The sequence below is a fragment of the Furipterus horrens genome, unplaced genomic scaffold (genome assembly GCF_987537825.1).
Source record: "Furipterus horrens unplaced genomic scaffold, mFurHor1.1.pri manual_scaffold_7, whole genome shotgun sequence".
In the NCBI taxonomy this organism is placed as follows: Eukaryota; Metazoa; Chordata; class Mammalia; order Chiroptera; family Furipteridae; genus Furipterus; species Furipterus horrens.
The window spans coordinates 36,424,605-36,452,014 of record NW_028327177.1 but is presented as its reverse complement, the minus strand read 5'-3'; the positions used below and the strand labels follow the sequence as shown (position 1 = coordinate 36,452,014).

Here is a 27,410-nt window from a genome sequence, read left to right as displayed (position 1 = left end):
TCTTCAGAGCCACCAAAGAATGGCAATGTTATATTCGGTATCATTTTAGTATTAAATGTATTAATTGAAGTCTTCGAATAGGGAATTCACATAGATGGCTATCAGATAATCAGAATATTTAATTAGCCAAAGCACCCTATTCTCTAGTGATTCATTAATCAGTAGTTATTTGTTGAAATTACACTGTATGAAATACCTGACGTTAAACATTATGAGAGATATATGTGTGGAATCTAAAAACAAAATAAATAAACAAACAAAACAGAAACAAATACAAAGTACAAAGAACAAATTGATGAATCCCAAATGGAAGGGGGTTCACGGACTGGGTACAAAAAGGTACGGGATTAAGAAGTACAGCCTGATAGTTACAAAATAGTCATGGGGATGTAAAGTACAGCAGAAGGAATATAGTAAAAAATATTATCATAATTATATATAGTGTCAAGTGGGTACAAGACTTATAGGGGGATCACCTCATAAATTAATATAATTGTCTAACCACTATGCTGTACACCTGAAACTAATATATCATGTGTCAACTGTAATTGAAATTTTTTAAATTTTAAAAATTACTAGTGATAAAAAGGGCCATGCCCCTTCCTATAAAAGGTTTTTGAGGAACTTTTTCTCAAGAAACAAAACACACAAGAAAAGGTAATTACCAAAATAAGGCATTCTATGATAAGGGCTAAATAGTGGTTCTAATAAGAATTTGAGAAGACTTAAAGAGAGAAATGGAAGAAAACTAATACTTTAAATGTCTCCTCTGTGCCTTTCAAACACGATACCTAATCCTCTCAAAAAATATCTGAATGATAAGTTGAATGAGTTCCCACTTTATAGACAGATCTGACCTTCAAATGTTAAGGAAAAATATATACCCAAGTTTCAATCTTAGTATGTAGTAGATTCAAGACCAAGTCTATCTGACTCCAGAGTCTAAACATTTACACTACATCACATGGCCTCCCGGGTTTAAATGAAACTACAAATGAAATCTCACTTTACACAACAAATATCAAAATCAAACCATACAAAAAAAAAAAAATCATTGTTAGTGTTCTCCCAGCAGAAAGATATTGATTTATGCAACAGTCAAATAATAAATAAGAGGTCCCAACACTAACCCCAATCTTTAAGACGAAAATTCTCAATTGTCATAGGAGCTACTATAATTTTTAGAGCAAAGTTATTAAAGATGTTTTCATAAATTTACTATATAAATTTTTCAAATTTACTCACACACTTTATCAAGGTCTAAAGGACATTTCTAGAGTAATCTCATCACTTACAGGGCATTAATTCTGAGATCTGACTAGAGATAATACAGCTACTATGTAATATTTAAGAGTTCAAAATGGGAAGTTAATATACTTCTAAAAATACCAAAGAAACTAGTATATAAAAATGTCAACTGTGATCAGCAAAAATGGCTTTGATTTCTGTCTAACTCTCTCATACTCTTTTTAAGAGTTCTGCATTTTGTATCCGGGACAGCCTAAATAAATAATATCATTTGCTATCAGGCAACTCTTTCTTATATTTTAGTTCATCCTCAATGATAGAGGTTTATCACTATCTTTTGAACCCCATGACCCATCCAGCCCTTCAAGTTCCAACTACTTTCACGAAGTTTCACCAATAGGCAAATATGGTAAGGGGGCAGGGAGCAGGTACTTGCTAAGATCATTTTTAAAAATAAGAATTCTAAGCTGTGTCTAGCAGGCTTCAATGCTTAAACTATATTTAATTACATTATGCACCAAGTTTTCCTGTGTCATACTCCCTTGCAGTTCAGCTGGAATTTTGGTGATACTATTAATTAGTGAGAAAACTTAGAAATAATTATTGATTCCCTTCAAGAAAATAAACTTTCCATGACCTAGAAAACATACACGCACACAAAGAAATGAAAAGTTAAAACACGTATCTGGTCATCTGGAACCCCTCAGCTAATGATCTTGCCTAAAAGTATCTAGATAATTGAGGGAAAATTATGATTATGTCAAATATTCGGGGGAGGATCTGAATTAATGTATACTTTAAATAGTTAAATAGTCTAAAAGATATTAAGTAAAAGGCTTGATGACCTCAAGTAAATGACTACTCTGTGCAGGAAAATAGTAAGTAGTTAAGGTTCCACTTTTTGGCTATCTATGATTTTGGAAGTGAAAGTGAAGGCTCATTGAAAATGTCAGTAGACTGAATTTGCAAATCTCCCTCCATGGGAAAAGGCATGAAGCTCCTTCATGACCCAATGCTGAGCAGTCTCCACTAAGGATTTGCTTCATCTCTCATTCCCAATTAGGACAGACTGACACTAGAAGCATGAAATCAGGAAGCTTCCATCATTTCAATTCATGGCATCTAGCACTATGACACATCAGGGTAACTTTATTCTAACTTCTGGTACATTTCTGAAAAATCAAAATTCAGACCTATCCACACCCAAAACTGACATGTCCTTTTCCCCCACTGGAAGATGTGATGATTAATTTTATGTGTCAACTTGACTGGGCTATGGGATGCCCAGATCCCTGGTGAAGCATTATTTCTGGATGAGTCTGTTGAGAGTGTTTTTAGGAGGTTAGCTTTTGTGTCAGAAAAATGAGGGAAGAGATCACACCCATCAATGTGGGTGGGCACCATCCAATCCCAAGGGAGCCAAACAGAGCAAAAGGTGGAGGAAGGGCCAATTATCTCTCTCTCTCCTCTTGAACCAGGATTCCTATCTTTCCCTGCCCTCAGACATCAGGGTTCCTGGTTCTCAGCCCTTTGGATTCCTGACCTCACACCAGCAGCTGCCCAAGTTGTCAGGCTTTCAGACTCAAACTGAATGATAGCACTGGCTTTCCTGGTTCTCCAGTTTACAAATGGCAGATTGTGGGACTTCTGGCCTCCATAACCCTGTGAACCAATTCCTGTAAAAAAAGTCTGAATCTCTCTCTCTCTCCATATATATAAAGTATATATAACATATATGTATATGTACTATATATTTACTTTTCAATATTTATATATAAATATATCATACATATATATCTGCTCTTGGTTCTGCTTTTCTGGAGAGCCCTGACTATGACTAACACAGGTTTGCCTCAGTTATCTAATCTCTGTCTGCCATGTGACGATCATGACTGAGCCATAGCTACCACTGAACTGAAAGAAGCCATTAGCTTCACGGACAGCCCTAGTCATCAGCATCTGCATGTGCTTATGTGCCATTGTAATTAATCAAGGTTCTCCACGTGAGATAATGATATTATATAAACTTAGGTCCACAATCCCTGAGCCCAAACTCGAGGCTGGATGTGTCTTGGAATTAAGATTTTTTCACATTTTACAAAATTAAAACAGTGAATAATTCTGTCTATTATGTAACTCCCCCAGCAGAATGTGGAATGGTGCTCCAAAATCAGACATGCTATTGCTTCTGCAAGAAAAATGCATAAATAGTCACACTAAGTATGATTTAAAAAACCAGGCTCCTATCAGATCAGTCCTAATTTTTCCATAAAATGAGTTGCAAAACTAACGTTTGAATTTCAAAGTTATTAACAGAACATAAAGTTAACAGGAGAGGAGTAGTAGCAGTAGAAAATGCTTGCAATTATTATTACAAGAGCTGGAATCTGAGAACAGATGTCAGGCACCAACTACGTGTCCTCCAGAGGGTGTTTTACTCAATCAATTAAGAAACACCTGGGGGAAGGTAGAAGAAGACATAAGGGGGAAAAATGGTGATGGAAGGATATTTGACTTGGGGTGGTAAACTCATAATACAATATACAGATTATGAATCATAGGATTGTACACCTAAAAGTTATATATATGCTTATTAAACAATGTTGCCCCAATAAATTTAATAAAAGAGTAAAAAAATAAAATTAATAAAATAAAATTTTAAAACACCCTCCTAAATCATGGATTAAGTCCAAATTGTTATTAGCCCTTTTTTGACCAGTCTTCTCTTTTTGAACATTACTTCTCTCTCTCTGATTATAGGATTTAATATGATTAAAGGTCTGCATAGTAAGTCAAGAGGTAGATTTAAAAACAAAATCACGTAATTTCATATTATTTCAGGAGATTTAGAAAGCCACAGGATCAACCCTTAGGTTATTCACCAGTTCTGCTCTTTTGGCCAAAAATGTATGTTGACAATCATCCCTTTAAAACAGCTTTGCTTCTTTTAGTGAATTTCTGTATGCTTATCCCATAATTATGAAATTTGTGCTTATTCTAATTACCACTATGAGAAAAAAGCTTGATTAAAAAATAAAAGGCTATAAAAGGGCTCCAAGTGTTCATATTGAATTGGATAGTAATTCGCTGAGTCTAAAACAGGCATACAGACCCTGTGCAAATCTCATTACCTGTCCTCAGCCACTGTCACCACAAGCAGCTTAAGTGATCCAGTCTCTGCACTCCACATTTACCCTAGTAATTTGGATTAGTTCTCATCCAAACGCTGCCAGCTCAGCTTGAAAACTGCCAGCCCACATTATAGCTTGTGGGATTTTTTTATAAACATGATATTCCAAGAGTCACAAACATTATAATATAATGTGACTAGAGTGATGGGAATAATAATCCCTTATACCTCCAGTGAATAGTTCACTCTAACAACCTTGGTATAAACAGATTACACCTATAATTATGATTTTTAATATTCATTTAGTTCAAACAATGAATCAGATATTACAGTATGATGTATGATCATTTTATGCTTTAAATAAGATGCTTCCCTACTGTGCATCTTAATTACAGAATGAGGGCAGCTTGCCAACTAAAACCATAGTCTTAGTACAATGGAAAATTATCTTCTCATGCATATGCAAGTCTTTGCTGTAGCAAGTGTCCTAGGTTGGGTTTCCTCCAGAAGTAAGCCCTAAGAGCTCTTCCTGAAAGACCTGGGGTGACCTCTGAAAATCATTGGCTATTCACTTGGCCCAGAAAACCCCATGAAATCATGCAAATCAAGAGGTTTGAATGTTCATGTTCAGTTTAAGAACACTTGTGAAACTGCAGTTTCACAGCAGAAAAACCACCAAGTATCTGAAGGATGTATGCCATTCTGTCATTACAATGGTGGAGTTGGCAGGTGTGCCCAGGCCTACTAGCGGGGCTGGACACAGGGTCGATGGCCCAAAAAGAGTGAATTTTTGCTGCACATGCTTAAAAATGCAGAGAATAGTGCTGAACTTAAAGGTTTAGATGTAGATTCTCAGCCATTGAGCACATCCAGGTGAACACAGCTCCCAAGATGCAGTGCAGAACTTACAGAGCTCATGGACGGATTAACGCATACATGAGCACTTCCTGCCACACTGAGATGATCTTGCTGAAAAAGAGCAGATTGTCCTAACCCAGAAAAGAAAGATGCACAGAAGAAAAAGATATTCCAGAAGAAACTGAAGAAACAAAAACCTATGGCCTGGGAGTAAATTCAGCATGAAATAAATGCTAATAAAAATAATATGTATAGCCCTGGCTGGTGTGGCTCAGTAGACTAAGCATCGGTCTGTGAACCAGAAGGTTACAGGTTCGATTCCCCATCAGGGCACATGCCTGGGTTGCAGGCCAGGTCCCCAGTTGAGGGCGTGCAAGAGGCAACCAATTGTTTCTCTCACATATCCGCCAATGTTTCTCTTCCTCTCTCCCTTCCCCTCTTTCTAAAACTAAATAAATAAAATCTTTAAAAAAAATGTATATATAAAAGCAGACCCTAAGACAAGGATTTGCATGCAGGTAGTTTATTATGATCCTGTAATACATTCAAACTGAATTTAGGGATATAAAACAGTATGAATCCATGTCGTCGTCGTCGTCGGCAGCCGTCCGTCTCGAGAGACGATGGTGTAGCTTCTTAAGAGTCTATCTGCACCACCGAGAATGGCTGTGCAGTCCGACTCGGGAGTGACACGGTATCTGTCTCCTCCCGTGTTGAATCGACATCTTACGATGATGCTGGAGTGTCCTCTCCAGTGAAGCTGAAGCTACAGAGCCTGGGCAGGGTGGTATGGAGGGTCTGCTGTTGCCCATGCAGCAGACACCCCCTCTCTTCGCAGCTGAAGGGTCCAAGGGAAAGACGGAGTCAATACAGCTTGGCTTCAGGTGCGCCGCAGGAGTTGCCAGTGTTGACTACAACGTCAAACCGCCTTAGGGACTCCGGCTCCGGATTTTCTGTCGGGGTTTACTCCCTTAGCCTTTCCCCTGAAGAGGTATGCCGCAAGGCAGCGGAGGTTTTTTTGGAGTCAGAGTTTTCCTTCTCTGATGTGCCCTGACTGGAAGATCGAACCAGCGACACTCGCAGGCCGACGCTCAATCCACTGAGCCAAACCAGCCAGGGTCATGAATCCATGTAAATATATATAAAAGTGTCTCTGAAATTTTCTCAGACATATTTATTTGTATACATATAATAATCTATTTCAGTTCTCTCCATGTATCTATCACCCACAGAATATGTTTTGTTTTCAAGTAGTAGAAACTGGCCTGGGACACATCACTACTTGTTCTTCTTGGCCAAAGAGCTCGAGCTACCATATAGCATAGTCAGCATCAGCCAGTGACTGGAGTGAACATGTCTACACAGTTGTTGGCTTCTCTTTTGTCCATTTACTTTGTGTTCTGTGAACAAGGTTGACATGTATTGTCCAAAACAATATACAACGAGTAATAGTGCTGGATATCTGACAAAAAAAACCCTAGGAGGAGAACCAACATGGATGTTAAAAGGTCAAGGATACTGAGAATGAAGATCAGTGGGCAGGTGGATTGGTGAAGAAAGCCCTTTAATATTCTGAGGAGTCATAAACATGACTACAACTCATGAGGACCCCTCAACAACTGAGAAAGTGGGAACTGGAAAGAACTAAGGCCAGAGACAGGCATGACAGGGCATCTGAAGAGAACAAAGAGCCATTGCCAAGACTGCCATTATACTAGTGTGTTCCCTTCAGATATATTAACATTATTAAATAAAAGGGAGGAAAGAGGGAGGGAAGAAAGGAAGGAGGGAGGGAGGGAGGGAGGGAAGGAAGGAAGGAAGGGAGGGAGGGAACGAGGAGGGAGGGAGGGAGAGAGAGAGGGAGGGAGAAAGGAAGGAAGGGAGGGAAGGAGGGAAGGAAGAAAGGAAAGGAAAAAGAGCAAAGGGCTGAGATTTCCCTGTTCTGCAAGCCCAAAGGTTCTCTGATCACATCCACTTACTCTCTCTTCCTTTCTGGCTGGGCTCCTATCACCACCCGCCACCTGGGAAGGGCCAGCCTTGGGGGTCCTGGGGTGAGTTTCAAGGCAGTAGAAACTGGAGGCAAGGAAAGGCATATAGCCAGCCAGCATGATCACTCTGCAGGAAGCGGGAAACAGAACTGTGAAATCTCTGCAAATCAGGATGCCATCACAACAAAATGAGTAGGTGCTATAAATCCAACATGTGGATATACTGAGTCAGGAGATGTCTTAGCTCAGGCTGACATACAAAATACCAGAGACTGGGTGACTTAAAGATCCAAAATTTATTTTTTCATGGTTCTAGATACTAGAAGTCCAAGATCAAGGCACCAAAAGGATTGTTTTCCGGTGAGGCCCCTCTTCCTGACTTGCAGATGACCACATTCTCACTGTGTCTTCAGATGGCCTTTCCTCTGTGCATGTGTGGGGAGAGAAAGCTCTGGTGTCAATTCTTGTCCTTATAAGGATAGCAGTCCAATTGAATTAGGATTCTATGCTTTTGGCCTCATTTAACCTTAATCATCTCCTAAAAGCTCTAACTTCAATATAGTCACATTGGGAGTTGGGCTTCCTCATTCATTTTGGAGGGACATAATTCAATCCATAACAGAAAGTGAGAGCTTGTTTGGAAAAAAGCATTTGGTTGTTAAATTGCAGCCTTTAAAAATTGTGTTTTGTTTGTTCATTTAGAAGAAAAATATAAATTCATGACAAATTGAAAAATATCTGAGAAGTGATTTGTTCCTCCTTCCAAGTCTGCAGTGCTGGTCTGCAGTTTTTTCACTTGATGCTCATTCAGCACTCACGTGTGCCAGGGGCCATGTTAGGTCCTGGGACTGTGGAGGTGACAGAGAAACAATGTCTTCCCTTCCCTCATGGTTTGGTGGAATAACATCTGGGTCATAAGCTCCCTGTCATTAATTTTACTAGTTGGAGTTCATTTTTAAAATCCTATACTCAACAATTTAATGGCCTCTTCTAATCAGGGAGTTACAGAAGGCTTGCTTTGAGAGACAGTCAAGCAAATATTGATCTGACCATTAAAAGAAGCTCAGATGATCAGGATAAACAACATTATAAATAGCAAAGTAAAAAATAAAATATCTACATTGAAATTCTTTCCTTTTAAAAAAAGGCAGGCTTTTTATTCAAGCATCTATTTTTATTAAATATTAAAAATACATGAAGTCATCAATCAATATCTTTTGTATACCCCATCTTCTGCAGGACAATGGATATTAAAAATGTGAGCACCGGGACTTCCGGCCAAGATGGAGGCTTAGACGGACACGCTAAGTCTCCCTCTACAACTAGAGAGGAATACAACTACTTCAAAACAAAGGATAACTAGAAATTCCAGAAAATAAAACTACACGGAAGCCCAACATATGAAGTTATAAACCAGCGGTGCCATTCGGGCAGGTAAGAGTTAAAGAGGGCAAAGCTGTTTGCGGAGCGGTGGGGCGGCGAAAAATCCCGGAGGCAGTCAAGCCCCTGGCAGTGCGCGACCCCAGCGCTGGGGAGAGCGGCCACCGCATCGCCTTGAACAGTGAGGCCCAGGGGGGCGGGAGGACGGATCCCGGTCTCCTAGCTGAATAACTGTGTGAATCCATCTTGGACCCCCTCCCCCAAAGAAAGAAAGCACCACAGGGCTGCGAAATAGGTCGCAGACAGGCGCCGGGCGCTGACTTGTGACGCCAAACGGCGCCGGTCGCTGGGTCATTACAAGTACACAGGCACTGCCCCCGACAGCCGGCCCAAGGAAACAAAACGCATCTGTCAAAATGAGGCAGACAACTATAGAAATACCGGTGACACAGCTCACCAGGCAGCAGATAGAGAACCTGACAGATGAACAGATAAGAAACCTGTCAGAGGCTCAGTTCTGGGCCATTGTTATCAGGTGGCTTACAGAATTCACAAAAGAGCAGGAAAAAGATAAGAAAGAAGCGAAAAACTTTCATAACGAAAGGAACAAAACCGCATACGAGAAAGATGGTGAGGAAAAGAAATCCAGAGTTCATTTCAACAAACTGGAATATGGAGAAGGAACAAGCAGTCAACCAATGCAGCGAGAGGAAATGGGAAGCAGCAATGAGAGGATCAGAAACCTCTGGGACAGCTATAAAAGGCCCAACATAAGAATCATTGGTTTGCCAGAGAGTGAGGACGATGAACTAGAACTTGAAAAATTGAGTGAAAATATAATAAAGGAGAACTTCCCAGATTTGGGGAAGGGAATAGACTTGCAGGTCCAGGAAGCAAGGAGAGTTCCCAAGAGACTGGACCCAGGGAGAACCACTCCAAGACACATTATAATCAAAATGTCAAAAATTAAAGATAAAGAGAGAATCTTAAAAGCAGCAAGAGAGAAGAAAAGAATTATGTACAAAGGGGTCCCAATTAGACTATCAGCAGACTTCTCAAGGGAGACCCTACAGGCAAGAAGGGACTGGCAAGAAATATTCAAAGTAATGAAAATCCAAAACCTACAACCACGAATACTCTATCCAGCGAAATTGTCATTCAGAATAGAAGGACAGAGAAAATGTTTCCAGGACAAAATAAAACTGAAAGAGTTCATTAGATCCAAACCACTGTTATATGAGATGTTAAAGGGACTGGTTTAAAAAACAGAAGCTAAGGAGATGAAACAAAGGCAAACTAAACAGGCAACGAGAGTGGAAAAGGAACTGTGGGTACGGGAAGCATATTGGGGGGAGGTCAACAGGGAGGGGGAATGGGGAAAGGGAGGGAGATGATATAGGAATTGGGGATCAAGGTAGGAGGGAATGGAATAGACGGAGAGAGGTTGGGAGGAACTGTATGCACAACTAATGGACATAATCTAAAAGGGGGGGACAACTGGAGGGAGGGGGGCCACCGGGTGGAGGGGAGCAGAGGGAAGGGAAATTGGCACAAATGTAATATTTTAATCAATAAAACACATTAAATCTGAAAAAAAAAAATGTGAGCACCCTCAGAAACACTCAGAGGGGATAAACACATGAAATGTTAAAAGATACAGAGATTAATAATATTTCAATTTTTAAAAAATCACAAGCCAGTGTGTGATTAATTGCCAATGAACAGAAAGGGCCAAAATGTGAACATGTTGGGCAAGGATGTATTTAAGCAAGATCTTCAAGGATGAATAAAATTTGAACATAAGGGGACAGGAGGGTGAAGACATGTACAGAAATATGGTAGGAAAAAACCATCAGTAAGGTAAAGAAGGACTATTTGGGAGAGCAGGGAAAGAGCAAATGTAGAGAATCTTCCACATCAAGCTGCGAAGTTGGATTGTAGCCTCAGTTATGGGGACCCAAGGAGTCCCTGAAAGTGTTTGAGCTAATTATAAAGCAACTCAAGTTCACTGCGTATGTGATATGAAAAAAAAAATCAAAAACATAAAAATCACTCCAAATCCTGCTACCCATAGATGACTACTTTAACACTGTGTCTATCCTCTCAGTCTTTTTTTTTTAATGCCAATAATAATAAGAAGAAGGGAGGAGAGGAAGCAGAGAGGGGAAAAAATGGCTAAGACTTATGGACTGCCTAGTACATTCCAAGTGCTTGTCTAATCTCTTGATATGCATTAATAAAGTTATTCTCTGTAACAACCCTATGAGATAGGCACAATTATTTTCCCTTTCTGCAGATATAGAAACTAGAGCCCAGGGAGCTTAAGAAACCTGCCAAAGTAACAGAGCTTTGGACTCTAAGCCCAGGCAACTCAACCAGACCTGGAATCTTAGCCACCATGTAGTATATCACCTCTTATACTACGTGCTTATATAATTTATATCAATTTGAACACATAATAATAGAACATATACCCATTCATTCATTTTTTAACCAAGTCTTTAAACTTCGCTGTTCACAAGAACAGCAGAATTTCTTAGGAAAAGTCCATTAAGGTGAGGGTGGAAGGAGGGTAGGCTGCCAAGCGGCATCTTTTCTTTAAAATAATTATTTTCCTAGTAGCTGTTACCCATTTGGTCTCTTGGGGTTTCCCTGGTTCACTGAATCCAACAGTCAGGAGAGACTACATTATGTTGCTGTCACAAGCAACCCAAAACATTTTAGGGATCAAACCTTTGTATTTAATTACTGCTCACAATTAATAATCTATCAAGGGTCATCCAGGGGATCTGCTCCATGACTTCTGATGCCAGAACCCAAGTTGATGGCACCAGAAAGTTTTTGTCCTTCCTCTGACAGAGAAAAAGAAGGCCTTGGAGGGTCTTGTCCTGGCACTTTGTGCCCTGGCCTGGAAGTAGCACCTGTTACTAAACATGACTCTGTAGTCAGAACTTGTCACATGGCCCCATCCAACCACAGGGGGACCAGGCGTACCCTCTGCCAAGGGCACAGAATTGGGGAGAACCCACACCTTTGAGCACCTCTGACTTTACATTACCTGTGCATATTCTGAGGCCCTGGAGCCCTCAGTTCCAAGCCACACTTGGACAAAGGTTCTGTTACTAATATCCCTTTAAGGCAAATATAGATTAAATTAGCTGAATGTAAAGGTATATTTATAACACCAGCTTAAATTAAGAGAGTTGTAAAATCCTTAAGTAAAATAAGCCCAGAGAACACCAGTCCAATGTAACCCAAACTAGTAAGACTAAAACCCATGTTTTATTTTTGTTGTTATTCCCTCAACAATTCCTCAGAAAACACACAAGAAAAGGTAAGTTTTGCTGTTGTGATTTACTGTTTACATTCAATTATGATTTCATTAAAATTGAAAGCTGCGTTAAAGTATTTTTCATCAAAGTACATTACCATAGCTCTCAGTATTTCTATGTTTCTTATTTTCGTTACCAATATTTTATAATTCAGAGTTTTACATTCTCTTGCAGGTTTTATTTTAATTGTTAGCCTGCAAAGTGTATTCATTTGCAAGCAAAAAAAAGAGAGTCTAAATAGTAGTATTTGATGAATATATTTACCTGTGTCTCCCAATGTTTTTCCTTTGCCTTAGCTGACACAAACCCAGCAGTCAAAAAAAAAAAAAAAGATACTATCAGTAGCCACACACCCCAAGTGACTCCAGGGTCATTAGAAAGAGACAGTGCAATTGCCTCATTTCATAAGACCCACGGAGCTCAGGTGACTGTTCCACGTCTCCGGTTAACAATGTGCTACAGCAAACAGCGAAGTTTCACATCTTGTCTTCCACCTCCAAACTCAGTGTTCTTTCCACCACACGATGTCACCTCAAGCTTCATTATTTTGCACAAGTCATTTAATTTCTCTGGCCCTCAGTTTCCTTAGCTGGGAAATGAGGGAGAAAAACTCACAAGATAAAGATTTCCCAAATGGATTTCAAAGAACACTAGTCTCTGAGCTGCCTGTGGAATTAAACATTTTGTGCTTGTTGAAGTTTGAGGAAGACCAAATGCCTTAGTCCTCTCCTGGAAATTTATAATTGCTTTCAGCAGAGGAAAGGCTTTAAGAAATTCTGCAATAAAGAGAAACATTTAATAGTGTCGAGACCAGTGTTTCCTGAGCATATGTGGTAACAGCAATGCTGTGTGTGTAACTCATCACTGACCGCTTCCTTCTCTGATCGCTCTCCCTCTACTTGCTCCCTCTACTCCAGTAAGACCAGCCTCAAACACCCAACCCCTTCCAGCCCCTCGGACCAGCTGAACCTCTGCCCAGATGCTCCTGTCTCCCCCAAAAGATCTTCCCTGACTGCCACTCCCCTCTGGTTTCCTACTTGACGTCTTTCTCTTCATAGGCCTCATACCTGCCTACAGTGACATGATGCACTGTCTGCCTCTTGCACTAGAACAAAGGCTTCTGGAGCCCAGGAGTTGGTCTTGGGCAGTGCTGTGATCCCCAGCACCTAACACACTGAGAAAAGTGGAATCACAATAAGTATTTCTTGAATGGATAAGCTAATGAGCCAATTAGCAAAGCCTGTGAAACCAGTGTTCAGTAGAACAAATGGAATTGTCACCAGACAAGGGGCACTAGTATACCTGGACACTGGACAGAAATACAAATTCTCAGGTCCCACCTTGGACCTACTAAACCAGACCCACTGCAGGGGAGGGAGACCCAGCAACCTGGGTTTGAACAAGCCCCCAGGTGACTCTGATGCTCACTAAAGCTGGACAACAACTGGTATGGATTATCTTTAATTAAGATAAATGCAACCCAGGAAGTTCTAAAATTTTTTTATTAAGATGCTTCAAACATTTTATAGGGGAATGGACTAATCTGTCAAGTTTCCTTAGAGTCTTAGAATTATCATATAATGCAACATATTGCTTTTCCCTACAATGAAAATAAAGCCCAATTAACACACAGTGTCCCCTGAACTTAGAAAAATTGGTTACCCTAGAACAATTAAAGCACTCATTAAGACTAGGTTCCTCAAAATAAGAAACACACATAGAGAGAGAAAGACTTTCTCATTATAACTTATTCCCTTAACTATATTCTCAATGATAATACAGAAAACCTAATTAATCTTGACATTGAAAAACAGTCCAGAGGATGATTTATATACTCGCGATGTTTATCTATTTTCACTTTCTATTAACTGAAAATGGGCAATAGGACAATTTCTCATAAAAGTTCTATTAAAAGGTGCCAAATCATGATAGCATTATTGGACCAAAAATCCTGGGGTAAAAATATCATTTACAAATCACAGCACCTTCTAAGTCTTCCAAAACCTGGCCCAAACACACTGCCATGCTCATTCAGGAAGACTCTCGGTTCCTGACAAACTGAGACTTACAAGCTCCACACCATGCCTCTCCCACTTCCTCTTCTTCTGTCTCCTTCATACCCCTCTCACCCTCTTTGGACAAGCCCAACCCTGGCCCTCGCTTAAGGTGAACTACCAGCCCCAGCCAAAAGACTGTCTCCCTCCTGGGAGTTTGAGAGCGCCCAATGACAGGGACTGCCCAGTCATCATCTGATGCGTGTACATTTCATCTTCTCTTATCATCCCTACTTTCAGTGAGAGAAGAGCAGCGTTTACACATTTATCCACCCTTCCTCACCTGTTCTCTCCCAAACCTGCCATCTCGAATCATGGGCTTGTTCCTTGGTTTCTGTGGTGCCCAAAGCTCTAGCTAAAAAACCTTCCTACGCCTCTCAAGGGATTCCACCAGCCAGGCGAGTCCCACCCTCACCTCTTCACCTCCCAATAGGCAAGCAGAAGAAGGGAGGGAGCAACCACAAAGAAATCCTGATGTATAGGAGTCTTGATATAGGAAAAGGGCATATTTATAACATATGTGTTGTTAAGCGTATCAGAGACCAGGGTAGATGTTATACCTGGCCAGGTATATGTGAGTTTTTCACTGTCCTCTGGGAGTAGATATTAGAATTCCAAAGAGAAGAAGAGAAGATGTAGGATAAAACCAAACCTGGAAGCAAGGCATTTTTGTTAGGATCTTAAATCTCTATTTTAGAAATCAATCAGCTTCATGTATTTTCTGAGTTTATCTCCGTCTTTTACAAGCTACAGCCTACTTTAAAGAAAACCAGAGAAGGGGTCATCTGTTCCATAGTTGTTACCACATAGAGAAGGAGGCTACCCAGCCCACCCCCAGGCCTCAGTCGTCGTCGTCGTCGGCGGCAGCCGTCCGTCTCGAGAGACGATGGTGTAGCTTCTTAAGAGTCTATCTGCACCGCCGAGAATGGCTGTGCAGTCCGACTCGGGAGTGACGCGGTATCTGTCTCCTCCCGTGTTGAATCGACATCTTGCGATGACGCTGGAGTGTGCTCTCCAGTGGAGCTGAAGCTACAGAGCCTGGGCAGGGTGATATGGAGGGTCTGCTGTTGCCCATGCAGCAGACCCCCCCTCTCTTCGCAGCTGAAGGGTCCAAGGGAAAGACGGAGTCCATACAGCTTGGCTTCAGGTGCGCCGCAGGAGTTGCCGGTGTTGACTACAACGTCAAACCGCCTTAGGGACTCCGGCTCCGGATTTTCTGTCGGGGTTTACTCCCTTAGCCTTTCCCCTGAAGAGGTATGCCGCAAGGCAGCGGAGGTTTTTTGGAATCAGAGTTTTCCTTCTCTGATGTGCCCTGACTGGAAGATCGAACCAGCGACACTTAGCTCGCAGGCCGACGCTCAATCCACTGAGCCAAACCAGCCAGGCCTCAGTATGAGTGTGGAAATAAGGCAGAAACAAAGTGAGACAGCTTGGGGGGTGAGGGGTGAACAGGCGTGTCAGTGCCATTGGTGAGTTACTCACCACACCTGAAGGTCCTCGAGTTAGAGAAACCTGGGAGTGTCTGGGTTCTCCTGCATTAAGGGTGAGCCCTCACAGTCAGAATAATATGTTATCTGTAAACATACAGATAAATATGTTTAGAGACCACATGTTAATTCCTTCTCACCAGAAAACGAGCACCATGCTTCAGGCTTAGGTGGTCCTAAAGGCAGCAGTCACTGGGTAGAAAAGGTGACTTGGAGCTCAGACCCTGAGACTACTAAGAATCACCCTTCAGACCACCCTCCAGTTAAGAACAAGCTGTGTTCCAGAAGAATGTTTGTCACTAGCCACACTCTACCAGCCACTAAACTCAACTGGACTGCTAATAACCAACCTTTTTAGAATGTAGCTTGAAACATAAAAAAATAAACACATTTTTTAAAAGTCTCTCACTGGAAAATCCCAGGGCTACTCTGTGTTCTCAGATATACTGCTACTGGCTTCCCTGAAAACCCCAGGAGAGGGAGAGAAAAGAGGAAGAGGCTCCTGGTTCCTTTTGACTCAAATTGAGCTTTGCTAGACCTTAGAACCCCAACATCAGAGCCACTGCTAATTCCATATTTAAAACTACTCAGTTATATTAAACATATGTTAAAATATATTAAAGTTGCATTAAAACTAGGTGGAGGACAAATGTACGATGAATTCTGCTATGAGGAATCTCCAGACTTACTTTCATAGTAGATTTCTGAATGTTTTCAATAGGTATAGTCACAAAAAGCATTCAAATTTCCAAAACAGCCCACAACAGTCTACTTTAGATACAATATTATGTGCCAGAATTCTTTTTAATTTTAATTTTTTAAGTATATTTTATTGACTATATTGTTACAATAGTTCCAATTTTTTCCCTTTGCTACCCTCTTCCCAACACCCCTTCTCCCCCAGCAATCCCACCACCCCCAGTCCATGCCCATGTACCAGAATTTCAATACAGTATTCCCTCACTTATCTCAGGTATTATGTTCCAGACCCCACCCCCACCCCTGCGAAGTAGGAACCTTAAGTTTATTCTACACTCTTAAACCTAAGTAACTTTAACAATATACGTATACAGTACCACAAAATCCCATGATAAAGCGAAAAATATGCGATAAATAATTAAATATAATATCTTTAAAAATCCCGGGATACAGTAAGGCCACAATAAGTGAACCACAATATAGCAAAGGACTACTGTATATGCACCAGAAACAGACTTCCTTTCCCCCACTTAAATAGCATCCAGAAGTTTCCCCTCATATAACACACCTGCTGGGACATGAGGACCAGCTCCACACAGTTTTGGGGGGCCCAGGCTTGTTATCACAGAAGTTTCAAAAATGCGTAGAATGAGGTAGGGAACTACACACAGTAGATGGTAAGCAAGATACAAGAAGACTAGGCCACAGTCATTCCTTTGAAAGGAAATTGTTTCTGACCAGGATTTCTCCAGGACAATAGTGTTCCAGGATTATCTGGGAAGCTTTTAAGAAGTATGGGCTCAAGAAAGTGACTATGGTCCTACTAACTCAGAAAGCCCACACAGGAATCAGCATTTTTATAATGATCAGACAGGTGCAAGAAGCTCATTCTACACTATGTTCATTGAAGTATTACTTACGATAACCAAGATATGGAAGCAACCCAAATGCCCATCAATAGACAAATGGATAAAAAAAAAAGCTGTGGTGCATTATACAAAGAAATATTACTTGGCCATAAAATAAATAAATAAATTTTTTTTAGGATCTCAACATTTATGTGTCAGTATGGATAGACTTAGATGGTCTTATGTTCAGTGAAATGTCAGAGAAAGACAAATGTCATATGATTTCACTTATATGTGGAATCGAAAGAACAAAATAAATCAATAAACAAAATTGAAAAAAAAGAAGGAGCCCATTCTAAGGCTTTTGATATCAGAATTATGGACTGACATTACATTTTCCACGCCCCAGTTCTCAAATACCCATTGAGCCTTTGCTTACATATGGCTTCCTCTAAGGATCTTTTTATTAAATACCTCCTACCCAAATGCAATTCCATGCAGTTCCCTTTATTTATAGCACTTAGCATGATTTGTAATTACTTGTCCCTTACCTGTGTATTGTTTGTCTCCCCATCAGACTGAGCTCCATGAAGGCAGCCCTGTTTGTGCCACACCTCAGCATCTAGCACGAAATGTGTGTGTCTATGAACCTTTGATGAATGAAAGAACGTTGTCTTCAATTCTCTCATTTTTTTCTTACGGTCATGTGTATAAGATAGGTGGAGTACTAGTTATTATTCACAAGTGCATGAGATGAATCAGAACAGCTGGGTGACTCAAGGTCACAGGATGATTAAGTGGCGGAACTGCGTCTAAAACTAAAACCTAGGCTCAAGCTTCGGGTTTCAATCCGACTCCTTTCCAGTCTCCAATGCTGCCTCCCTTCAGCTAATATCAAAATGTGGTTCCTGCTTATTAATATCCAACTGACTGAAGCGATGGTGCCTGTGTCTCAAAGTCTTACATTTATCTGTTTGACAGGCAGTTTTGCATCTCAGAAGCATAAGCCACTGGGAGCTCATGTAGAAACTTTGAACACATTCTATTCACTTATCAGAGAAACAATATACATGATTTAGGGTGAAGGAAAATGAAGTTCATTAGAAAATTATGGCATAATAAATTCTAGTTCTAATAAAAAGAAAGATGTATCTTATGAGAGAAAGATTATTTAGCTACAGAGAAACCTGTCAAAAAACTGATACGAGAAGAATCCTTTGCTGGAAATAAAGGAAAGCACATTTAATGGAAACCTGAACATAAAAGGGAGGTTAATGAGTTAAATATAATGAGTTTATTCTAACTTAAAAAATTTACAGGAAGCTAAAAGGAATATCCTATAAAGAAGAAATTCTGGAACTAAATGGATAAAAACAATTAAAATAATGAATAAAAATGCTGGTCATTAAAAATCTATTTTTAACAATAATGAAATTAAACTCACCCATTAGGAATTAGGATTATTAACACTGACCTTGACATATCTGTACTTATATTTACAAAACTGATATTTGATCACAACAGTAGGTTCAGATTGTACAAAGTCACAAGGGAAATCAGTTACTGTGCCTATTAACACAATGGCAATTTTCTTTAAAAAAAAGAAACCAAGAAATATTTCAAATTATATTGACACATATATTTATAACAAAAAATCTCTAATAAAAGAATAATATAAAAGAGAGCATGAATCGTAACAAATTAGCTATTTTTGAAAACGAAAGAGTTTTTATTGAGTAAGTGAGCAGACAAATTAACTCTCGGTAAGCCTTCGACTGTAGGCCTTCCAGGGTCTTCTCTGAAACACTGATTCCGATTGACTCACATTAAAGCAGTAAAAAGTCTTTAACTCAGCAGGAGTAAATTAAAGCAAAGGATAATAATCAACCAATCACGTTTTTAAGAGTCAGGGAACGTACCAGTGGGAACCCACAGACATAGTAGTAAGCTTGAACTGTGACGTTAATGAAATGATTAATAGCCCTCAAATTAAAATCACAGCTGATGCCAAATAAAAAAAAGGAGAAGAAAACTCAAAAGGGAGAGAGAAACTTACTAGCCACATTCTGTGATCAGTGAGAAGTAAATATCTCACATAAGAACATACATGTGTGACAGACAGCAATGTGGCAGTTGCCAGAGAAGGGGGTGGGGGAGTGGGGATTGCAGGGGACCTAATATATGGTGACAGAAGATGGTTTGACTGCAGGTAGTGGCCACACAGTGCAATATACAGACCTAGTATCACAAAAATGTGCACTTGGAACCTATATGATCCTATTAACCAACGTCACCCCAATAGACTTCATGAAAATTCTTTAAAAGAATATACACAGGAGAGATTTTAATGGACGGATATGCTCTTAAAAGGTACAGACAAGGTATGTTTTCTACAATCATAGCTAGAGGAATTTATAAAATAGCAACAACAAAAAAAAACTAATTGTAATGTAAGAAATTCATCCTCCCACCTGAAAAAGGTATGTATTCTGTTTTTATTTTTGCATATCAGTTTTTCTTAAAGCAAGACAACCTACAGGTTCAAAACCGAGCCCACATAATCTGAAATCACCCATTAAAGAAAATGCGCAATAATCAGCATGTACTTCTTAGCCTATTAACTTAGAGCAACAATTTATCTTTTAGGTATTTGAAAGTATATCAAAACCAAAAAAGAAAAGGAATACTTCTTTTTTAAACTAAATACAATGGCCAGTGAAACACATGAATATTTTGTTTGGCATACAAATTTGAAACAAACAAAAAAAGACAACCCATCTATCAGGACACTCTGAAAAGACCTAGAATCATCCCAGTCATTTAAAACCAGCTGGGTCAGAACATTTAAACACCCCACCTTTGCAGGACTACTTACAAGGTGTACAAGGTGATGGTTATAATTGCCATATCATCGTTATTATGCCAAGTTAATTTTTATTATTATTATACATTTTCCATGTAGTGATATAGGGTATTACCTGAAGTGAGGTTTTTTTGGAGGGGGGGTTAGGGGAGGAGAAGTTCTGTGTTTGTTCTTTGCAATGGGGATGGGTGAGCATTGCTCCTATTCCCTGCCTCCTGGAGGTCAGTAAGTAACCTCATTTGCAAGTTGACAGGACAAGGTGGCAGTGCATTATGGGACAGGGCAATGGTGACTGACTCAAAAATAACTCATGGTCATGAGACTCATTAATATTGGGCTGTGCCTAACCCAGTGAGTTCACCAGCCACAGACACAAGATAATCCCCCTATCGAGGTGTGCTGTACACAGCGAAGCACCTGCGTGTGGTTTTGATGTCAGAATTCATGCCAAGACAAGGGAGTCCCATGCCCCAAACCCCAGTGAGGTTCTGAGAGCTGAGCAAGCAGTCTATATACAGGGGCAGTGGCCAGCATCCAGAAAAAGCTAGTAGAGAGCAAAGTTCTGCATCCTGGTGAAGTCATAATTACAATCCAAGGAAACAGTCCACTGGAATCCACAGGGACTGGGCGAGGAGAAGAACATAAGGTCCCAGGCAATGAGGATGAATGGGAGGTGCTAGGGAAGAGCAAACTGGTTGAGAGTTTGGGGTAGGAAGTGGAGCTTGTGGACTTTTTCCGAGACATTTGACAGGTAGCCAAAAGCCTCAAAAGTGGATAGGAAGGGAGTTGGTGCCAGTGCACACAGGAAAGACAGGAAGCAAATAATGACAAATACTAATAACTTGACCATTACCTGTGACATACCCCTGGCTGGTTTGGCTCAGTGGATTGAGCGTCGGCCTGCGAGCTAAGTGTCGCTGGTTCGATCTTCCAGTCAGGGCACATCAGAGAAGGAAAACTCTGACTCCAAAAAACCTCCGCTGCCTTGCGGCATACCTCTTCAGGGGCAAGGCTAAGGGAGTAAACCCCGACAGAAAATCCGGAGCCGGAGTCCCTAAGGCGGTTTGACGTTGTAGTTAACACCGGCAACTCCTGCGGCGCACCTGAAGCCAAGCTGTATTGACTCCGTCTTTCCCTTGGACCCTTCAGCTGCGAAGAGAGGGGGGGTCTGCTGCATGGGCAACAGCAGACCCTCCATATCACCCTGCCCAGGCTCTGTAGCTTCAGCTTCACTGGAGAGGACACTCCAGCGTCATCGCAAGATGTCGATTCAACACGGGAGGAGACAGATACCGTGTCACTCCCGAGTCGGACTGCACAGCCATTCTCGGCGGTGCAGATAGACTCTTAAGAAGCTACACCATCGTCTCTCGAGACGGACGGCTGCCGATGACCTGTGACATCATGGTACAAACCACATGGTTCATTGATATGAATCCAAACTTTTTTTCAGACATTGCCACCTTTCAACATTTGAAGCAAAACCTTTATAAGCATAATTAAATATAAAAAATAAATTAATCAGGCCTTTACTTCCTTTTATCATCCATGCAAACTCTGCATGGAGCACTAATAGGCTGTAAACTCACTACAGTTAGAGAAAGAAGGAAAAACAAGAAGCTTTGATAATAATCTGTCAATTATCATTTGACCATGGAAAACTAAGGATTTGGAGAAATGCAAAAATCCCTACTGCAGTGATAGCAAGGTATGGTCATATTTCTGAGAGGCAATATGAAGCAAGGCCTAAAAATGTAGCTATTTCTTCCACTCACTCTGTTTTTTCTCCTGCACCCCCAACTCAAATATACACACACGAACATAGACTGTGTGCCCTCTATGAGAGAATTAGATCAAGAAGGCCCATTTCTGTATTTCCCAGGCACCGGCTCTCTGCTCCTTCACATCCTCTATCCCACCTCCCCACCTACAATAACCACTCGAGCCAAGATATAAGTGGACTATTCATGAAAATCATAGGTCCGCTCCAAGAACCACAAAATGCTCTGGTTACCAGAACTTGCTGGCTGGGGACCTGATCAGAGACTATTAAATCTAGAATAGGACAGAAAAGGTGTAAAGATAGCCTGTGAGCATATGTGCATAGAGCCACCTCCCTATGATCCTTAGCAATTAAATTTGATTATAGACAGCAGCTCCCATCATAATAATTATCAGAAGCCCACAGCAAGAGCATCTCATCAGGAAGCTATTTGTAACCCAAAAGCTTTGTCTTCTTTCTTCCTTGGGTCACTCTCTTCCTGTAGGGAGATAATAGCCACTCCAGACCCAAGGAAGCACAGAGTCCATGCATTACAATGGGGAGTAAGAAGAGGGGGTGATGCTTCCCGAACAGGCACTGCCTAGTTAAGAACACCGGTGATGTAATAAAACCCACATGCCTAGTTCCACCCGGCTCAGGGCCAGCCTAACACACAGTGACCCAGGCAAGGACAATCAATGCAGGTACATTGAATATAGGTTGTGAGGTAGGCAACCTGTTCAGAAAAGCCACAAGAGAAGCTGTACCCTGCCAGCTACAATGAAAGAAAACACCACTCTCTTCTGGAACAGGATTAACTTTTTTACTTAATGACAGCCAACTTTTTTGAGTGTTTAACCATGTGCCAGGCTGTGTTAAGTGCATCAGGAGCCTAAACTCACAATTAGCCCACAATGATCCTGGTATTAACAGAGATGGGGTTGGACAGAAGGAAGCCACAGAACCTGCCCCAGGTTACACTGGCACTGACAGAACTGGGATTCGAACCCAAGACAACCCAGCTCCAGCATCCAGAAGATTTTACAGCCTCAAATATGCTAGCTTCTGTATTTTGTCACAGTGGGCCCAGAAGAAATCAGAATTTAATCCCAGGAAGGCCCTTTGAGACTCTTAATTCAATTCCATCTGTTTACAAATATGAAAACTAAAACCCCGAGATGTTAAGTGACTTGCTAGACATCACATGGCCTGTATAACATCTCAAATTATTCAGAATAGATAGTGCTAAATAAACAATCAAACTAGATTTAAATTCCTTGAGGATCAGGATCCACATCTTACGGTTAGTTTTAAAAATACAGTATATGGTATATAGCGACTACACACTCCTACTGCTCCAATCCCTAACCAAGCTTTCAAAAAAATCACCATAGATTGGATTAGAAGTCTTCTGGTATGGCCAAACAAGATCATTTTGCAGAAAAGGAAACTGAGGTCCTAAAAGTGATGTGATTTGTTGTAAGTCATGTCCATAATTACAGTTGAGTTTGCATCAAATTACTAACTAACCATCTATATCTGATTTATCATTTCTACAAGATGGATGACTTGAAAGGTTTAAGTCCTTAAACTGGTCATTCCCAAAGTGGTAAGTGAATAAATAGGTGTCGCATGAGAGTACACATGATGGTCCCACAGGCCACTCCCAGACAACAAGGGCTCTAGAACAGAAAAGGAAAGAAAGAGTACAGAGAGGACAACATTGCACAACCAGAAACACTTATTCTAGCCATTGGGAGGAGCTCTGCCCAGCCCCTTCCCTTCTTGCCTTTAGCTACCACTGACCTCCACCATTCCTAAAGAAATTAAGCTCTCTCTTCCCACTGCCCATGATGCCGGAGGGAAGGAAGGCTAAGGGGAAGAAGGTGGCGCCAGCCCCTGCTGTTGTGAAGAAGCAGGAGGCCAAGAAGGTAGGAGATCCCCTGTTTGAGAAAAGGCCCAAGAATTTTGGCATCGGATAGGACATCCAGCCCAAAAGGAACCTCATCCACTTTGTCAAATGGCCATGCTACATTCAGTTCTATGAGTGTCTCAAAGTGCATCCTGCAATTAACCAGTTTAACCAGGCCTTGGACCACCAAACAGCTACATAGTTGCTCAAGCTGGCCCATAAGTACCGACCAAAGACAAAGCAAAAGAAAAAGCAGAGTTCGCTAGCTCGGGCTGAGAAAAAAGAGCTGGCATAGTGGATGTCCCCACCAAGAAGCCACCTGTCCTTTGAGCCGGGGTTCATACTGTCACCTCCCCTGGTGGAGAACAAGAAGTCCCAGCTGGTAGTGACTGGATCCCATTGAGCTGGTTGTCCTCCTGCCTGCCCTGTTTGGAAGATGGGGGTCCCCTACTACCTCATCAAGGCCACTGTTGCCTTCACACAGGTTAAGTCAGAAGACAAAGGCGCACTGGCTAAGCTGGTGGAAGCTATCCGGACCAATTACAATGCAGATGTGATAAGATCCACTGCCACTGGGGAGGCAACGTCCTGGGTCCAAAGTCAGTGGCTCTCATTGCCAAGCTAGAAAAGACCAAGGCTAAGGATCTGGCTACCAAGCTGGGCTAAGTGTACACTATTGAGTTTTCTGTACATAAAAGTAATAAAACTTCTCCTTCAACCAATTAAAAAAAAAAGAAATTAAAACTAATTTCTCTTGAGTCTCTCAGAAATGAAATATTTAACTAGAGAGATCTTAAAAGCTGGCAAAACCAAATCTCAAATCATTGTCTTAAGATTTATATATTTTTAAAGTCAGTCTTTCCCACAGGATAATTTTCAAATTAATCTCAGGAAGATTTTTGCATCTTGTTAAAATTTACTCTGTCCTCCACCTACAGGAAAGTCATTAAAATGCAATTCAAATCAGGAAAGGTTCCCCTTCCAGCTGGAATTACACACCAGGGACATAAGCATATTTCTAGACAAGATACTGGCAAATATCATTCACCCAATAATATAAAAACACTTTGCAAATAAGGACTGTTGGTCCATCTTTACACATTGATCAGAAGGTGATTTGCAGCCAGGAAGTCTCAGGTCTGTAATTCACTATCAACAGTCTCATTCACTTAGTTCGCCCCTCTCTTTGTAAAACAAAAATAAAAACTTAAAAGTTCTATTTCCTTCATAAGAATTCAAGGTCAAAAGAAATAGGAAAAAACCTGACAAGATCAAAACCTATTATTATTATTGAAGTATTGTAGCTAAGAATTTCTTCATGCTGGTAAGTCAGGAACTAGACAATTCAATTTCATATACTTGCAAATTATGTCATTTCATCATGGAGAAAATATTACTTACGTGAATATGCTCTTTACTTTTAAGTAATAGTAACCTGCACCTGTCTTTCTAGGTTATATTAGGTAACAGGGATTAGCATTTTTGCATGGTGATAGTTCCACAAGCAATTTTAACTCCCAGGAGGGGAAGTAGACTTTGAATTTCCCATCAGGTAATACACAGCTGCCTGAAATAGGAGCAAAAGGAATGCCTGATTCCCCACAGACAGCTGTCATATGGCAACATCGCTCAAGCCACCAGGGGCTGGAGGCCCTGCTGAAGAGACATCTCCTCTCCAGAGCCAAGACCCAAGTTCCAGAACAAGCCCATATCAACCAGGGCTAAAAAGGCAAAGAACTGGAGAATTTAAGGGACCATAGGAATCTAAAAAGCCACCAGCCTTGAAGAACATTCCTTAGATCGCTCCTTTCTGCTGTTGGACACCCCGAGTAAATACCATTGAAGTCTCCCCATCCTGCAGTTGTCATGCCTAAGGCAGAGATTCCCAAAGAGCCAGAGCAGCTGCGGAAGCTCCTTATTGGAGGTTTGGAATTTAAAACAACCAATGAGAGTCTGAGGAACCATGTGGAGCAATGGGGAACATCACAGACAGTGTGGGGGAGAGAGATCCAAACACCAAGCACCCGGGAGGCTTTGGATTTGTCACGGACACCACTGTGGAGGAGGCAAATGCAGCCTGGAATGCAAGGCCACACTTAACTGTGAAAAAGAATAGTTGTGGAACTAAAGAGGGCTGTCTTAAGAGAAGATTTTCAAAGACCTGGGGCCCACTTAACTGTGAAAAAGATTTTTGTCATTGGTATTAAAGATACCGAAGAACATCAGCTAAGAGATTAGTTTGAGCAGTATGGAAAAACTGAAGTGGTTAAAATCATGACTGACCAAGGCAGTGGCAAAAAGAGAGGCTTCGCTTTTGTAACCTTTAATGTCCATGACTCTAAACAAGGTTGTCATTCGGAAATACCGTACTGTGAATGGCTACAATTGCAAAGTAAGGAAAGCCCTATCTAAGCAAGAGATGGCTAGTGCTTCGTCCAGCCAAAGAGGTCGAAGTGGTTCTGGAAACCTCAGAGGTGGTCATGGAGGTGGTTTGGTGGGAATGACAGCTTTGGTGGTGGAGGACACTTCAATGGTCAAAGTGGCTTTGGTTGGTGGCATCTGTGGTGGTGGTAGATATGGTGGCACTGGGGATGGTTATAATGGACTCGGTAATGATGGAAGCAATTTTGGAGGTGGTGGGAGCTACAGTGATTTTAGCAATTATGACAATCTTCAAATTTTGGAGCCATGAAAGGAGGATACTTTGGAGGCGTCCGCCCCTATGGTGGTGGAGGCTAATACTTTGCCAAACCACGAAACCCAGGTGGCTATGGTGGTTCCAGCAGTAGTAGTAGCTATGGCAGTGGCAGAAGTTTTAATTACTGCCAGCTATTAATTACAACACTTAGCAGGAGAGGAGAGCCAGAGAAATGACAGGAAAGCTACAGGTTACAACAGATCTGTGAACTCAGCCAAGCATAGTGGTGGCAGGGCCCAGCTGCTACACAGAAGACATGTTTTAGACAATACAAATGTGAATGGGCAAAAAACTCGAGGACTGTAACTGAATAACAGATTATTTTAGTTCCTGTTCTGCGGAAAGTGTAAAGCATTCCAACAAAGGATTTTAATGTAGTTGTTTTTTTGTTTTTGTTATTTGTGCCCATGCTATTGATTACCAAATGTAAGTTTGATCATGATGCTGAATAAAAGTGTCTTTTAAAAGTTAAAAATAAAAAATAAAAAGCTGCCACCCTTGCCTCCTCATCTCCTCTATAGATGACGAAGTTAAGAACTCAGCCAAAGTCACACACCAGAGGTTTATAAACTTGTCTTGCCCTTTCCTTCTCCATAATTTTTAAAGTTAAAGCTTAGGCTTTGGATGATTAGCTTGGACGCTGGTTTTGCCACTTTTTAGATGACCTTGAGCACATTATTTAACCTTGATATCCTCATCTATAAAACATAAAAAGTAAAAGTAGCTGCCAATTTTTGAGAAGGAAGCCAAGAATGCACAATGGCAAAGGAGAGCCTCTTCAACAAATGATACTGGAAAGCTGAATGTCCACATGCAAAACAATAAAGTTGGACCCTTACATTACACCATACACAAAAATCAACCCAAATCAGATTAAAGCCCTAAATGTAAGACCTAAAACTATTAAACTCCTAAAAGAAAATAGGGGAAAAGTTTCTAGACATTGGATTTGTGATGCTATCTTGGACATAACACAAAAGCATAGGCAACAAAATCAAAAATCAACAATGAGACTACACCAAACTTAAAAATTCTGCACATCAAAGGAAACAATCAACAGAATGAAAAGGCAACCTACAAAATTAGAAAAAACAATTGCAAATCACATATCTGATAAGTGTTTAATGTCAACTGTAATTTTTAAATAATTT

The 27,410-nt window shown here is 40.8% G+C and overlaps 1 protein-coding gene and 1 pseudogene across 1 annotated transcript in view; one reads left to right on the top strand and one right to left on the bottom strand.

Annotated features, from left to right (window-relative positions):
• The window catches only part of SLCO5A1 (solute carrier organic anion transporter family member 5A1), a 147,270-nt gene that overhangs the window by 102,020 nt on the left and 17,840 nt on the right, over window positions 1-27,410 (bottom strand). The gene's annotated exons all lie outside the window — the stretch shown is intronic.
• Window positions 23,503-24,227, top strand: LOC150004285 (large ribosomal subunit protein eL8 pseudogene; annotated as a pseudogene).